The 14,281-nt window shown below is 42.9% G+C and overlaps 1 protein-coding gene across 3 annotated transcripts in view; it reads left to right on the forward strand.

Annotated features, from left to right (window-relative positions):
- The window catches only part of SH3PXD2A (SH3 and PX domains 2A), a 248,293-nt gene that overhangs the window by 177,035 nt on the left and 56,977 nt on the right, over nt 1–14,281 (forward strand). The window lies entirely within an intron of this gene.

Below are 14,281 nucleotides of genomic sequence, written 5' to 3' on the forward strand. Positions count from 1 at the left end.
CCCTTCTTCCTATGCGTGGAATAACCAGCTTGCACTTGGAAAATGAGATTTTTTTGGCAAATGTTTGTATAGATTTCTATTCTGTACTCTAACTTTTGGATGCCTGGTAGCTTTGAGTTGGGCAGAACACATGCAGGAGACTGTGTACGTGTGAGTGGTTGGAGTGGCTTAGCAGCTGGTTTGAATAACTGCCTGTCTTCAGCAGCTCCCCCTCCTCCTCTCCAGCACTCCTTGTGTATTAATCCAGAGCTGTTGTCCAGGACTGGTTTCCAGCCCACTCGTGACTTGTGTGTCCTCATCCAGAGGAGCTGCTGACATTTGGATCTGTTCAAGCCAGGGCTCACACTGTGGTACCTCCACGTTCAGGGCTCTCACCACTGGCAGGCTGTGGAGTGTGTGGGCACAGCAGAGCTTGGGGGCACTGGGGCACTCTGATCCAAGGTTCAAATTCAGCTTCCAGAGCTTTGAGCCAGGTTATCCGCTGAGACGACCATGCATTGTATTTTTTTGTTTTCCCTTCTTTTAATGGGGTTGTAATTTCTCTGTTGTATGAGAGCCTCATGCTTGCTTGGCTCAAAGTGATGCACTCATTTGCTGCTAGTGTGGAGTCCAAAAGGATTGTGTGTGGAAAAGCACTGGCTAGTGTGAGCAGAAATACCCATCTCCTGTACTGACTGTATCACTTGTAAAACTAATAGAAACCAAACTGCTCATCTGCCCCACTTAACAGCTGTAGTTATGATTGAAGAGGGAAAAATGTCTTCACTTCTTGAACTGTATCTGGCCTAGTGGACAAGCATCCTCCCTTCCAAGCCTGAGGCTTCTCATTGTCAATAGTGGGTGTCACTGTCATCAGAGCAAGAAGCCTGGTTATATTGTGGCAACTTATATTCATATTCATGATATCCCTATCTTGGATAATGGCTTATGGAGCCAAGGGAATTATTTGGGCTCTTAAATAATACAAGAAGTGTCTGAATTCCAGTTACAGTTCCTTTGTGTTTTCATTTAGTGTGGCCTCTCTGCCTTGCACAGTTCAGACCACATTGTATTGAACCACATGGAATGCAGAGATAGAAATGGAGAATGTCAGGGTTTGAATTAATTAGTAGGTCCTGGAGTGGGACTCTTCTCAGGGAACATCCTTGAATTTGTATTATACTTCTTAAAACCATATTCTGATGCTTGGCAGCCAGATTTCTTAACGTCCATGTAAACAAGAAGGGAAATCTGAAGCCTGGAATTCCATGCTGTGATTTTGCCCTTTATATATGTACAAAATAAAGATATCTACATCCTTTAAAAAAACACAAAAACCAAAAGATAAGCTCATAAGTCCCTGATTGGTGATGGAGAGAGCATCACTTGCTTGGATGCCTTTTTTAACTGTTCTTGTAGGAAGCTCATGATTTAGTTATTCCAATAACAGGACTCCAAACTTAATTCTTAATTCTCTTAATTCTCTTAATTCTTCCCTAGGTTAGGGATACCATAGGAATGACTTCAATACTGTATCTTGTCTCGTCAGCTACAGCTGGACCTTTGGATGGCATGTAATGAAACTAGCAAAATTTTGTCAAGAGTCAACATTCAGAACTTAGGAATTTTGGCTTGAATTTGAGTATCTGCTTAGTGTAAGCAAGCAAACCTAGAAGATGTGGGTATGACCTCTAAGAACAGGGGGATATAATTTCCAAGAAAATAAAATTATTTAGCTATGCACATTTGTAATACTTCATTTGACTGTATGGTTCTGTTGGCCTTTAAGTGTTGTGAAGCTCTACCTGTGATGTATAAATTCAGCTCATTCTTCTAATCCATAGAAAGGGAATGCAAGGTGATTTGGATGTCACTTGCAGCAGGGACAGTGTCTTCAGTGAAAGGAAGGCAAAGTGGCTGGACAGCTTGTTAGCTGACAGCTGAAAAGTCCTGTCAGACTGGACAGTGTGTGTTGGATGTGATGTTGGGCCAATATTTTGAACTTCCTTGTATGTACAGACATGTATATAGCATATCATGTCTGCTTTGGGTGTTGAACTGTACTGTGGGGAAGTTAGATGTGTAAAGGCACAGATGACTGTTTCATTTTAAAACCTTGCCTGAATAGGGTTGCCTGCTGATGCCAAGGACACTTAAATGGTTCTTTTGTTTTCTGGAGCAGAAAAAACTTTAACTTGGCTTTGTTGCATGGCTTTCATAGGAAAGAAACACCTTCTCTTTTCTGGTCAAATGTCCCTATGTTTTTTACACAAGGAACCTCACAATCAGTTTCCAAATGATGGTTCACATCCTGCTGGATGTTTTCTTCTGCACACTTCTAGGGCCTGAGCTAGAGTTACCATCTTTTTTGACGTTTGCTTCCAAATTGTGTGCTTTCCTGAAAGGATGTAAGCTGTGCTTGTTCAGAGCGCTGTGTATAGGGCAAAGGTAGAAGGGGGGGAAAATATCTAATATTTGATTTATTGAAGCCTTATCTGGTATTGCATGAAGCTTCTTTAGCTTCACCTTAAGTGTGTCATGCCTAATGTACAGTATTACTCAGTGTTAATTTTCTCATGTAAGAGATGGGCCTTGTCTCATTTGGTTTTCTCTTTCACTGAAAGAGTTGGATAAGTTGTCTTCATTATTTGCTAGTGAAAGTTATTACTTGGACATTATTTGAAGTTCAAACTTCTGCCCAGTATTATGACTTAAGAGCATGGTCAGTGTAGTATATGTGGTGAATAACTTCCAAAATTCTTAATCTGAGTTGTAAAGCCTTTGGGTCACTCTAACCTGGTTGTTACTGCAATTACTGTGGAAGCAAACCTTGCTAGACTTCAATAAAGCTGTTAGCTTTAAATAAAGCTTCAGAACAAGTTATTTAGTAGTGTACCAGCTCTCAGGCTCCAGCATTTGGTTTTTGCAGCAAACACCTATCTTGGCTCAATGAAAATTGTCCTTCAGACCTTAATTCTGTTTATAAGAGCAAAATACCCATTGTGCCTGTTGTATCTGATGAATACTTATCTCTTTTTTTTTGTTAACTGGGAGGAAAATCTGCATGTAGCAATGGTCACAAATGCATCAGGAGAAAAAAGGAGCTTTACAGTTTCTACAGATGTTGTCTGGAAAGGGGCTGTAGTTACAGGGCTTGTGTTTCTTGCTAGAAGTGACTGTGATTTGTTTAAAGGCATGGTGTAATCAACCTGCTCTGTCCAACACTATCTAAACATTTCTGAGTTGTTTCAGAAAAACTATGTGAGTAGTTGACGTAAGTCCCGTCTGTCGACTACATAGACTTTTTTTAAACCTTAACCAAAAAAAGCCCCATGGAATGACTTAAAAATGTATTTCTGTTGCAGAAAAGAAATGTTGTGACTTTAAAGCAGGAATCTGACAGATTTCTTTAAGGTGGAGGAGGGAGGGCCAGAGCAGCTCCCTCTCTGCCAAGTTTTGCATGGATGTGGCTTGAAGTGGTCAAGCTATAAACTGTGTCGGCAGTGTTTGCAATGGAAAACCTGACAGACAGTGAAGTATGAGCACAGTCCCGAGCACCTCTGCCTCTGCTGCTGCTGCTCTGATTGCAGGCAGGATTGGAGCTCTTTCCTTGCAGCCCCTGGGAGCTGTGCCTGCGGTGGAGACGTCGTGGGATGGCGTTTTCAGCTGGGCTGAGCAGGGCTGTAGCCATTTCCTCTGCAATTACATAACTGCAGACCAATTTTCGATGTTACAGTACATGTAATACATAAAACAAGGCTATTATGGTTAGTGTAACTTTATCAGGACCCAAAGGAATCTCTGGGAAGGGAGGCTGCTTTTCTCTCTTTATCTGGGATGTGGACTTGGCGCTGAAGTATCCATGAGGAAGATCTTTGGTCATCTGGGACTCCTGACTTAGAGATACTGGGACTTGCTGGTTGTCCACACAGTGTCAGGAGATGAGTGTGTGCCTGACAATGTTCTCTGCTTCACCATTTGGTTTCACTGGTGCTACATGACTGGCTGCAGTCATGGCCTAGAAGAGGGACATGGAAGGACACAACTCTCAATTCCTGGGGATGCACTGGCTTCTGTACTGAAAGCTCCCTGTTCTTAGATTGAGGGCTTTTGGAGTTAGACTTCTGCCTCTTCATGGGGAACACAGTACCCTTTATTTGAAGGTGTTGCTTTCCAGGGTTAAGTGGATTTATTTGGTACCAGAAGGGGCCAAGGTTACTTTCATGGTTAACTGCTGCATCCTGGCTAAAGGCACACCCTAGAAGTGTTCTAAGTAGAAACAGAGAAATAGGGTTTCTTGCTACTTGTGGACCAATCTTGCATCTTTATATCCCTTCTGCTATGCCTGTTTTTACAAGTAGCATTGATTTTTAGTCACCTTTCTTTAGTGTTGGTCGGGCTTTTGTTTTAAATTTTGTAAAGATCACTGTTTCTATCTTGCATCTGCTTTTTGCTTCTCCACCTCTTTTTCTAGGTCCTTGTCTTCCTGATTTCCCCCCTCTATACACAGAAGGGCCTCTGTGCACTGCTAGCAAGTATCTCTGAGCATTAGTATTATCATGTAAAAGCTGGCCAAACCCAGTGCACTTCTGCTTATTCTAACAGATAAGTGGCAATCTAGCAGCTTTCTGGGTTTCAAATGTAGCTGTAGCTGTAGACCAAATTGCAAATACAGTTTCCTAGTTTGCTTGTGAATTGTCAATAGCTTTGCATCCACTGGTCAGACATGCTACCAGAGACAGAAATTGCCAACACTATGCTTTATTTTAGGTACAGTTGATGTGTGTGTTGGGTTCCTTTAGAAAGTGAGCTTTTTTTTCCCCTTTATGTAGCATTTCAAGAGAGTGTAATTCATCAGATATGATGCAGGACTTGATTTCTGTTTGTACACCAAGCTTTGCCCTGCTGTTTGTTCTGAGAAACTACTTCAGTTCTCTGTGTTTCCACTTGTTCCCAGTGTGTCTGTGTATTTGAATTTTAAGCCTTCTAAGAGACCAAGGTTGTTATATAAAAAGTAAATACTCCCTCATACAGCAGCCCCTTCCTTCTTGGTCAGTCCTTGAGCTGTGCCTGGAATTTGAGAAGAAACAAACACTTCTGTAGGTTGAACACTTTTCCTCTAGCACTGTTGGCTTTATTCCAGAGGACAGGTTTAGGTGAGTGGCCACCACTAATACCTGGGACAGCTTGTCTAGCTGCTTCTGTATGTGCCAGTGTTCATAACTCTCTAACAAGGAGAGCCAAGTTTAAGGAAGGACCACCCCAAGCCCCTTTTTAGAAAATAAAGGTGTGTAGCCTTCAGTGTCCATTCTGAATGCAGCACTGCCTGGCCATGTGTCCTGCCTTTCTGGCACCAGCCCAGCAGCAGAGGATACTTGATCCACTTATGAATCAGTTCCTGTTCTGCTGCAGTTTCTGTCCAATGTACGTACTAATAGAGTCAAACACAGGCCATCTGAGGAGGCAGGGTGGGTGATTTGGAATTTTTGGCTAGGGGTTACTGGAAAGTTGTTTAATGTCATAAAAACCAGTGTTTGTAGAAGTTCTCTCTCCAAACAGGGACAATGCTGGCAAAGCAGAGATGCTTTTCTCCTTCAAATGTTTGCAGCTCAGGGCTGGAGAAGGGCTGCTCTGGGCAGGCAGAGGTTCGGAGCTGTGAGTGGATGCTCAATGGCACTTGCTTGTCTCACTGCAACAGTGTCTTTGTCTTCAGGCTTTTTGGAGGCAGCGATCAAGGCTGGTTGTTCTTTTGCTTTGTTCTGCAACAGTATAAGCAAAGCATCCTGTTGGTGCATCTGGTTGCAAAGGATGGGTTTATTTTAAATTTTAGCTGTCTTGGAAACTGCTGTCTCCGGAGGGAGCCTGGGTGCCTTGTTTTAAAGCAGTCAATGGAAATGGAATATTGATAGGAGGAACAGGGATATCTGTACTAACCCAGGTTTTGTGCTGGCTCCAAGGGAAGCCTGGGACAAACTTAGAGCAGAGAGGTAAAACTGGATGTGATGATTTGCTCTAGCCAAGTTCTCCTGGAAATCAGCTCCTTTCTGGGAATAGAGTGCCTGACCAACCCTGCAAACAGGCACTCCCTCTTCCAGTGGCCTGTTTGCAAAATGTTGAATGGACAGAGAGAATTTACACTCACGCCAGAAACAGCTGGATCAGCAGGAGATGAGAAGGAGCTCTCCCTCCTCTGCTCTTGCCCTTGGGAGCCCAAGGGTGGGGTGACACTGTCTAATGACTTTAGCAGATGTCAGGGTAGCCCTTGACAGCCTACCCTGAGCTCTCTGGTGATTGTTTTGTAATATTTTATGAACACCTTTTTTCTTGCCTTTTTCCTAATCTGGTTGAATTTTTAACTCTGTACCTCTGCAAGGATAAGGAGGACGGTAGCTGCTTTCTTTTTCTGGCTGTTTTACTTCCAGCAGTCAGAACATGTTGGTATGGCTGAAGCGCTCATTTGATTTTCCACAATTAAACTTGAATTTACTGTGCCCAGAAAGGAATCATGCCACAACACTTCTGAAGTAGTTACCTCTGAGCTGCACTTCAAGGCTGCCCTGTACATAGGTTTGAAGGCTAAGGGGTTAGGACTTAAGTTCCAAGGCCTGCCTATTGCTTGAGCATCACCACACCAGCACCTCAACTGAGCTTGGGATGTTATTGCATAAAACAAAATTCTTGAATTATGAATGTTTTGTGATATTTATGTTGCTATCTTGTGATGTCTAAATGGCTTCCTCTGCCCCACTTAGTGACTTACATGGCAATTGACGTTTGTTTCTGTTTAAGAGCTTGGCAGGCAATTCTGTGCTGGAACCAAAGCAGGGTTGTTACTACTCTGTTTGTTTTGTACTGGTCCTCTTTCACTGTGGAAAATGAGGTTGTTCTCCACTGCCACCTCTGAAATGCCTATTGTTTTGTGACTGTACCAAGGGATGAAGGTGGGCTCCTACTTTTCTGCTGTTGCTATTTGTTCCAACCCTGTGACAAGGGGAGAGTGTCCCTTTAATTGTGCTGTGACATTTCCATCTCTTCTGGGAAGCTCTTCTGCATTTCAAAGACATCCTTGCTTGCTTTTCCTTTGCCCAGCTTCAAATTGCAGTTGGTATTTGCTCTGCCTCCTTGATGACAAGCTCATTAAGAACATTTGAAACATGTCTGCTAAAACTCTGCCCTTTGCAGTGCCTCCTTCTGCTGAAGCTTTCCTGGGACACCTTCCGGCTGTTCTGGAGCTTTGCTGCTGGGGGTGTTTTGCCTGTTGGGATGGAGTGATGACTGTGGCTTGTGTTATCAGGGTTCCCACTTGATTTGGGAGCAGCTCAATGTCATACTAAAGTGACCTTTTGTGTGTTTATAAAGCCTTGCAAAAGTAGTACTGATGTTCTCTTGGGTTCGTAGTTGAAGGTTTCAGCGTAGTAAGAAATTAATTACTATTTTCCAAGCAACACTGCCTCGTTTCATTCCCCTATAGAGGGAATAGAGTGATTAACAAGTCATAGGGACACAAAAGATGTCATGGGGTCATGTTTCTCTAAAGCATTCTCCTTTTTAACACTATTTATCAGATCCCTTTTATGTAGTGTTCATGTTTAAAGAGTTTTAAAGAAACATCTCTCCAGATTAAGACATAAAACAGCTTCCAATTTGAAACTGCTCCTCTAGAACATATTTTTTCAAATGTTTTGGGCTATAATGTGTGGTTTATATTCATTTTTCTAGTCTTATTCCCATTGTTTGTCTTAATCTTGGGCAACTGGTGTTCTGACAGGGCTAGCTCAATTATGTGGGGTTTTTTCCATTTTGTGGAGACATCTAAAGTCCAACCACTTTGACTTTTGCATTTATTTGTCTTTTCTTTAGCTGATATCATGCCTCTGTGGGACAGCTCTCCCACACCTCTAAATTTCTCACAGCTCAGGAGAAGGGTAATTGCTGTGACTAGAAAGTCACCAAGTATATTAAATATTTATCTCTAGGGCTGGGTTTTTTCCATGCTGTCTTCTAAGCATTCCACTGAAGTAAACAGGTTATCTTTTCAACTTCTGTCCACCTGGCTTGACGTAGAACAGTATACTCATTTAATTGTGGTTAGATCTCCAATCTAATTGTAGGTTAGAGGACATCTACATTTCTCTAATTTCTCAAGAAATGGGAATTGGAGGCCAAAGAAAGGAACTCCCCTGCCTCACAAGTGCCAGCAGAGCAAGCCCACTTGCTGGGGCCAAGCCTTCACACAGGCAGGATTGAAAGAGGTCCTGGTTGCCAGGTCAGCATGTGAGGAGATTTTTCTTGTCTTCAGAGCACAAGAAGTGTATTTCAAAGGAGAAAAAAAGATCAGTTCTTGCAAAGATTGTTTCTCATCTGCATCTGTTTTGATTTCTCCGTATCCAAAGCGCTGAGACCCCTCAGACCTCCTCTAGGAGCAGGAGAGGGAGCAAGCCTGTCTGGGCTTTGTATTTGCTAGCTGTGGGCCTGAAATCTGTTCCAGGATTTCTGAGACTGCCCTGTTAGTCTGTCTGCTGGGGAGAGGGTGGGATGTGATCACTGAAACCACAGACTTGAAGACTTAGTTGTGCATAAAGGCACTTCAGCTTTGGACAAGCAGGGCACGTCGGTAAGCGTGGAGAAGCAGTGGCTTTGCTACCTTTAAGTTTGCCATACAGCACATCCAGCTGCTCCTGAAGAGTAGGATATCCACCAGGCCTCTGAAAACTTCAATTCTGAAGTTTACAGCTGCCTGCAAGTTTCTTCCTCTTTCCCTTCTCATGTAATCCTGCTCTGCTGAGACTTTATGCTCTAAGCATATAGTTAAATTCCCCATTTCTCCTGCATGCCCTGTTTGCAGCCCAGGATGGCAGGCTGAAAAGGAAAAAATTTTACATAGCATCCCCTGTTGGAGCCTTTACTCATTACCTACTCTGTTTATGCAGTCACTGCCAGTTTCAAGACCCTGAAACCTGCCCCAAGAAAATCTTTCCAAGGAAAATCTGCTTTTTATATTAGAATGCATAAACTTTCTAATGATTGAGTTTCCTATATCAGCCAAATAGGTCACCAGCTCAGCACTGCTGCAAGAAACTACCTGGGGCCAAGAAGATACAAGTATTATTGCTGAGGCCTTCCAATGAGTCCCATAGTTACCCTGTGAGCTACATTCCTTTGGATGTGACTGCTTTTAAAAAAACAACCAACCAAAAAGCCCTAAAAAATAATTTATTTTGAATTATTTCATGGTTTTTTACTATATTAAAGTTTCTTTTAAGAAAGCAGGTCGATGAAATGTCTTTAAATAAGCCCCCAAAATACTAAATTAATGCATAATGACTGATGTTTTCTGCCCTTTGTTCTAGTTAATCAAGACAGTAATTATACACAAAGACTTTGGCTCTTGGAGTGACTTTCAGGCCTGTTTTTCCAAGTAAGCAAAAGACTGATGGTGCATTTTTGTTGTGTCAGATGAGGACAAGATTAATAAAGGATGGAAGAGATTTTTTTTTCCCCAAGCTGCACAGCAAATAAGCAGTTCCAATAATACTTTGGCAGCAAAATGGAAGCTTTAATCATTAGCAGACGCATTTCAGTTACGACCAACATAACTCCATGCTTTTGATTTTCATGTTAAAAAAGAGTTCAGTTTTGCCACAAACCACTTTCTTGTCCATCTTCAGATTTAGCAAAACCTATAGGAGTAATTGCCTTGCTTAGGATTGCCATAATACAGTGAGCTTTAGGGGGTGGCTTGACAAAGAGGTGCATGTTGGCTCTTCCCATCCACCCCCTCGGGCTGAGGCATCAGACTTTCTGGCATTTTTGGTGGAGAATTAATATTTTTTTTTTTGGTAGTAAGATGTTGGCTTGTGGCTGGATTAACCAGAGCAGTTCTAGAAGAGGCAGAAGATGAGCTGGGCCCTCTTGGAGCTCTGTTTTACTGGCTGGCTTCTTCTTACTACATTTACTGACAAGTTCAGTTTTTTGTATCTTGTTACAGTGTGACTTCATCTGAAAGTTGCACATGCAGTGGGACATCACTTTAATTCAAATGAAGCTGGACTGCAGTTTTATTGGCAATGTAGTCAAACTTCATCTTGGTGATAACAGCAAGTATTTCCCAGATGTCTCTTGAGTCTGTATCTCCTATTTTTCCTGCAGTGTGAATGTGTGCTGGGATGCCTTAACGTGTTGCTTTGAAAAGCTGCTGTGATTCAGCTGCAGAACTGCCTCCAGCTGATCTTTCTCCCATCACATGCACACCCTTTCTGGTCAGTATTCTGGCGAGATTGACTGTAATGCAATCCTGTCTCCCAGCCCCTGGAGAGTAAGGGCAGTGCTGGGTGCACTCAGGCTGCAGACTGAGCTTCACTTTGCTCCTTTATTAACACACCTGCCATATGTTTGTTTAAGAATCACAGACTGGTTTGATAGTTAGATAAAGGAGAAAGTTATTATTATGATTAGCAGTAGCCTGACTAGCCAGACCAATGCTGTCAGGCACACATCTGTGCTGACGAGGGTGAGGTGACACCTTCATGATCTGATGTCCAGGTCTTGAGGCTCTGTGCTGGCTCTCAAATTGTGACCATGTGTGCAGGTGAAATGTATCCTTCTTAAAGGATGAGAGCTCTTAGGGATCACACCTGGAATGGAGTTGGAATGACAAATTCCAGTGGGCTGAAGCTGAAGTTATGAAAGCCCTAAACACCATTCCTACTCAAACACAATGGAAGTGATGGGGAAGGGCGTAGCAGGGTAAATCTCCATGCAGTGGTGACCCTAAAGTTAGAAGGACAGCATCTAACATTAAACCTGAATCGTTGGCTTGAACATCGGCAAGTTCAGAAATGACACTTTATTCTCCCACATGGACTTTCTTAGCTTTTGGATGTTTTTGGTGGCCTCCATGCACGAGGAAGAGCAGAGCTGCTTGGAGAGGCTCAACCCATTTGTCTTAACTGAGTATTGCTGGACATTTAGGATGGGTAATGTGGACTTGGCAAGATCCATCACTGACCATTGAAACCGTAGGATTAAACTCAAGGCCAGTTTATTCAGTGTCCTGGAAACCACTCTGAAGAGTGCATTTCTTGGGGTCTGAAAGGACAAGACTGCACACACTGACTCATGGGAGGGAAGGTGAAGGTTGCTTGTTTGCCTGAAAACAGGATCAGGAGTCTGAGGGACTGAGTCTGGATATCAGCTTTGTTTCTTTTATGTTTTGTTCTTAATTCTGACTAAAATTCCTTACTGTTACTGAGAAGGAAATGCTCTGCAGAGTATGAAGAATTAAAATTACAGGATGGCTGTGTGCTCAGGGTGAGCTTGCAAGTTATTCCCTTGCTTCAAGTAGTCTGTGACCAAAATGTCCTTGAATAAAAGTAGAATGACCAGAAATAGGATGTTATTTTCATTGCCAGGCAAATGGGATAACTGAGTCCTGTAAAAAATGCCTCTTTTGCTCCTCTTAAACACAGCAAAAACTGGTTCCTGTACCAGCTACAAGTTAAATTACACACTTGGTCATTCCAGATGTCTTCGTATTTTTAGAGCTGACTGTACACTTCCTGGACTGTTAGCCTGTTGGTTTTAAAATAAGAAGTGAGCTTCTGGGGCTGGCGTGTGAACCTTTCCACTTCATTGAGAACTGGGAATTTAAGTATCTCTTTCACAGAAGTATCCAGGTTTGAGAGTCAGCCACATGAAAGGGTGTTGCTTTCTCTATGCCACCCCAGAGACTCCCCAGCAAACAATCTGAAACAGAAACCAACATCCCACAGTAAGGACACTGTCTGCAGAATGTGCATGTGGGATCTCAGGATCTGAATGGTTCTGGGGATGTCTTGCAAGATCCCTGCTGACACTGGTTTAAATTTGGCTCTGGATACCGGGAATTGTTGTGAAGAGACATTTGAGGGAAAATGCTGGTGGTTTCAGAGAAACTTCCATTACAGATGAGATGTAGCCACCCTTTGTAATGCTGTGACAAAATGCCAGTGTAGCCACCTCCTTGCATGGTGCACTTGAGTTGCACAAGGACCTTTTTTCCACCAATTATGTGTAGATGTGGTAGAGGCTGAGTGCTTGGGCACTCACTTGCCCTTGGCAAGTATTGGAGGCACTGCAGTGACAGGAATTGAAATAGTGACTGGGCCAAACTCACCTGTACCTTAGCAATGGCTGCAGGCTGCCAGATGAGCTACTCTGGCTTCTGTAAATAAACAGTGCCAGTCCTTGGTACATCAGGCAAACCACCTACTACAGTTAAAACTTGCCAAACCTACTAATTCTTCTCCATATTCTTGAGTCTTATAATCCTTCCTCTATTTCTTCTTTGCCTTTATTTGAGCAGACTCCTGAGTGGACCACTTGAGTGGCCCCAGCTAAATTTGGTGGAAGCTTAAATGTGCACGAGGGAGAAGATCTGAAAGGAGGATAACTGAGTGCAGGTGGAGATTAGTGACTTCCTTCCTGGGTATCATTTATTCTGCTGTGTCTCTAGCTCCTTTTCACTGATCTCCTGTACCTTCTGTCAAGAACCTAATGTGATTCATACTTCTTTGTGAAAGCTAAATCCTTCTCTAATTTCTCCTGTCAAGAGCACATTCTAATCTAAGGAAATGTAACCCAGCATGTTCCTCAGTTTAAGGAAATCAAAATCCAGTGTTTCTTTGGGACTGAAGTTTTACTTTACCCTTGTCAATGTGATGCTGAGGCATTTTTCTGTAGCTGTAAAGCTGTGCCATCATCAGGTCTTGGTGGATGGACTAGAATTGCACTTACAAGGCAGAGCTCTGGAGTCAAACCATCCGTTGGTAGTTCGTGTTTTTCTTTTGAGTTGGCAGGAAGGAGCCTCAGTTGCTGCAGTGAAGCCTGACTTAGATTGATAAAAACAGCCATCACTTCAGAAAGCAAATTTCACAACTTTAGTCTCAACTGTTCAACTGAAGCTGTAACTGAGGTCAGAACTACTTGTCTTTGACTTCTGAAGGTGAGCAATCCTCCTTTCAGGGAGAAAGTGACCCAATAAGGCAAGTTCCCCTGAATGCTCACCAATGGCCAACTCACACTTGAGATAGAACAGCTTCTATTTGTAATACAACAAATAGCTATAGAATAGCAGAAGACAGTATAGCTAATGATGTAAAGTAACTTAGGAGCTTTTATTTTGGTGCTGCATACTCCTTTGGAATGTATCTATAGCCCTAACGTATCAAATTGGTCACAAGTCCTTTGCATGTTTTTGGAGAGTTAGAGAGAGAAAATCTGTTATGAGCAAGCCACTGTTTTCTTCCTTTTGAGATTTTAATGTGGGATAAAAAAAGAAAGATCTATGAATGATTCATCCCACAGGCTGTAGTGTTAATCCCATGAAGTTTATGTGAGCAGTGTGTGGCCAGCATCCTTGAAAATGGTCCAGGTGCATTAGCTGTGGGAGGTGCTGTGTGGCCTGAAATGCAAAGGATAGTTAAAATTGACTTCTTTCTTGATGTCTGCTGCTCAGATGTATCCTTCTGTCATGCCCTCTTCTCTGTTCCTTAATTTTTCCTTCTTGTGCTCTCTGCTGTCTCTGTGAACTTCTAGTATGGAGAAGGAAAACAACTTACATTGCTGGTCATGTTGTCCATCCACCTTTCTCTGCTCTTTTGCTGCTTTCCATTCAAGAATGCCAACAACTGAGACAGTGATGAACTGATTGATGGGACTTTGTACAGTTTTGCCAGTGAATTGGTCTGGATATCAGCTTTGTTCAAGTCAATTAGTGGTCCCTGATCACTCTAGTTCTTATAACTGGGTGCCCAAGTGGGCATGATCTTTGTGTGCACCTCTCCATCTCTCAGGATGGACCATATCAGGTTTTTGTTTAGTTGGGTGTTCATACAGCTTCATAATCTTCCCTGAAATGACTGAGCCGTGCCCCCTGTCCCGTGCACAGAACAGAATATTGCATTGGCATGGCACGTGGTGACCCAGGCCATGCAGTTCAGAACCAGCAGGCAGGCAGGTGGGCCCAGCTCTGTTTGACAGCTCACAAAATTCATCAGTAGCCAGGAAGCTCCGGAGCGCACAGGAGGTTTTGATTCTCTGCTGTCCAGGGCTGGAGAACTTGGAAGTGGATGCTGGCAGAAGCGAAGCCTTCTCACAAGACTCTTACTCTGTGCTTGGAGAAGTGAAGTCACGTTGTGAAGTCTAAATCCGTAGTGGAATTTGATGATGTTGGTTTAAAGGGTCCAAGAACCATGGCAAAAGTAGGTTTTAAAAATAAAAATGTAAGGTGTTGACTAGTCAAGGACTGTTGAGATACTAGTGG

The sequence above is a fragment of the Vidua macroura genome, chromosome 8 (genome assembly GCF_024509145.1).
Source record: "Vidua macroura isolate BioBank_ID:100142 chromosome 8, ASM2450914v1, whole genome shotgun sequence".
NCBI classification, from domain to species: Eukaryota; Metazoa; Chordata; class Aves; order Passeriformes; family Viduidae; genus Vidua; species Vidua macroura.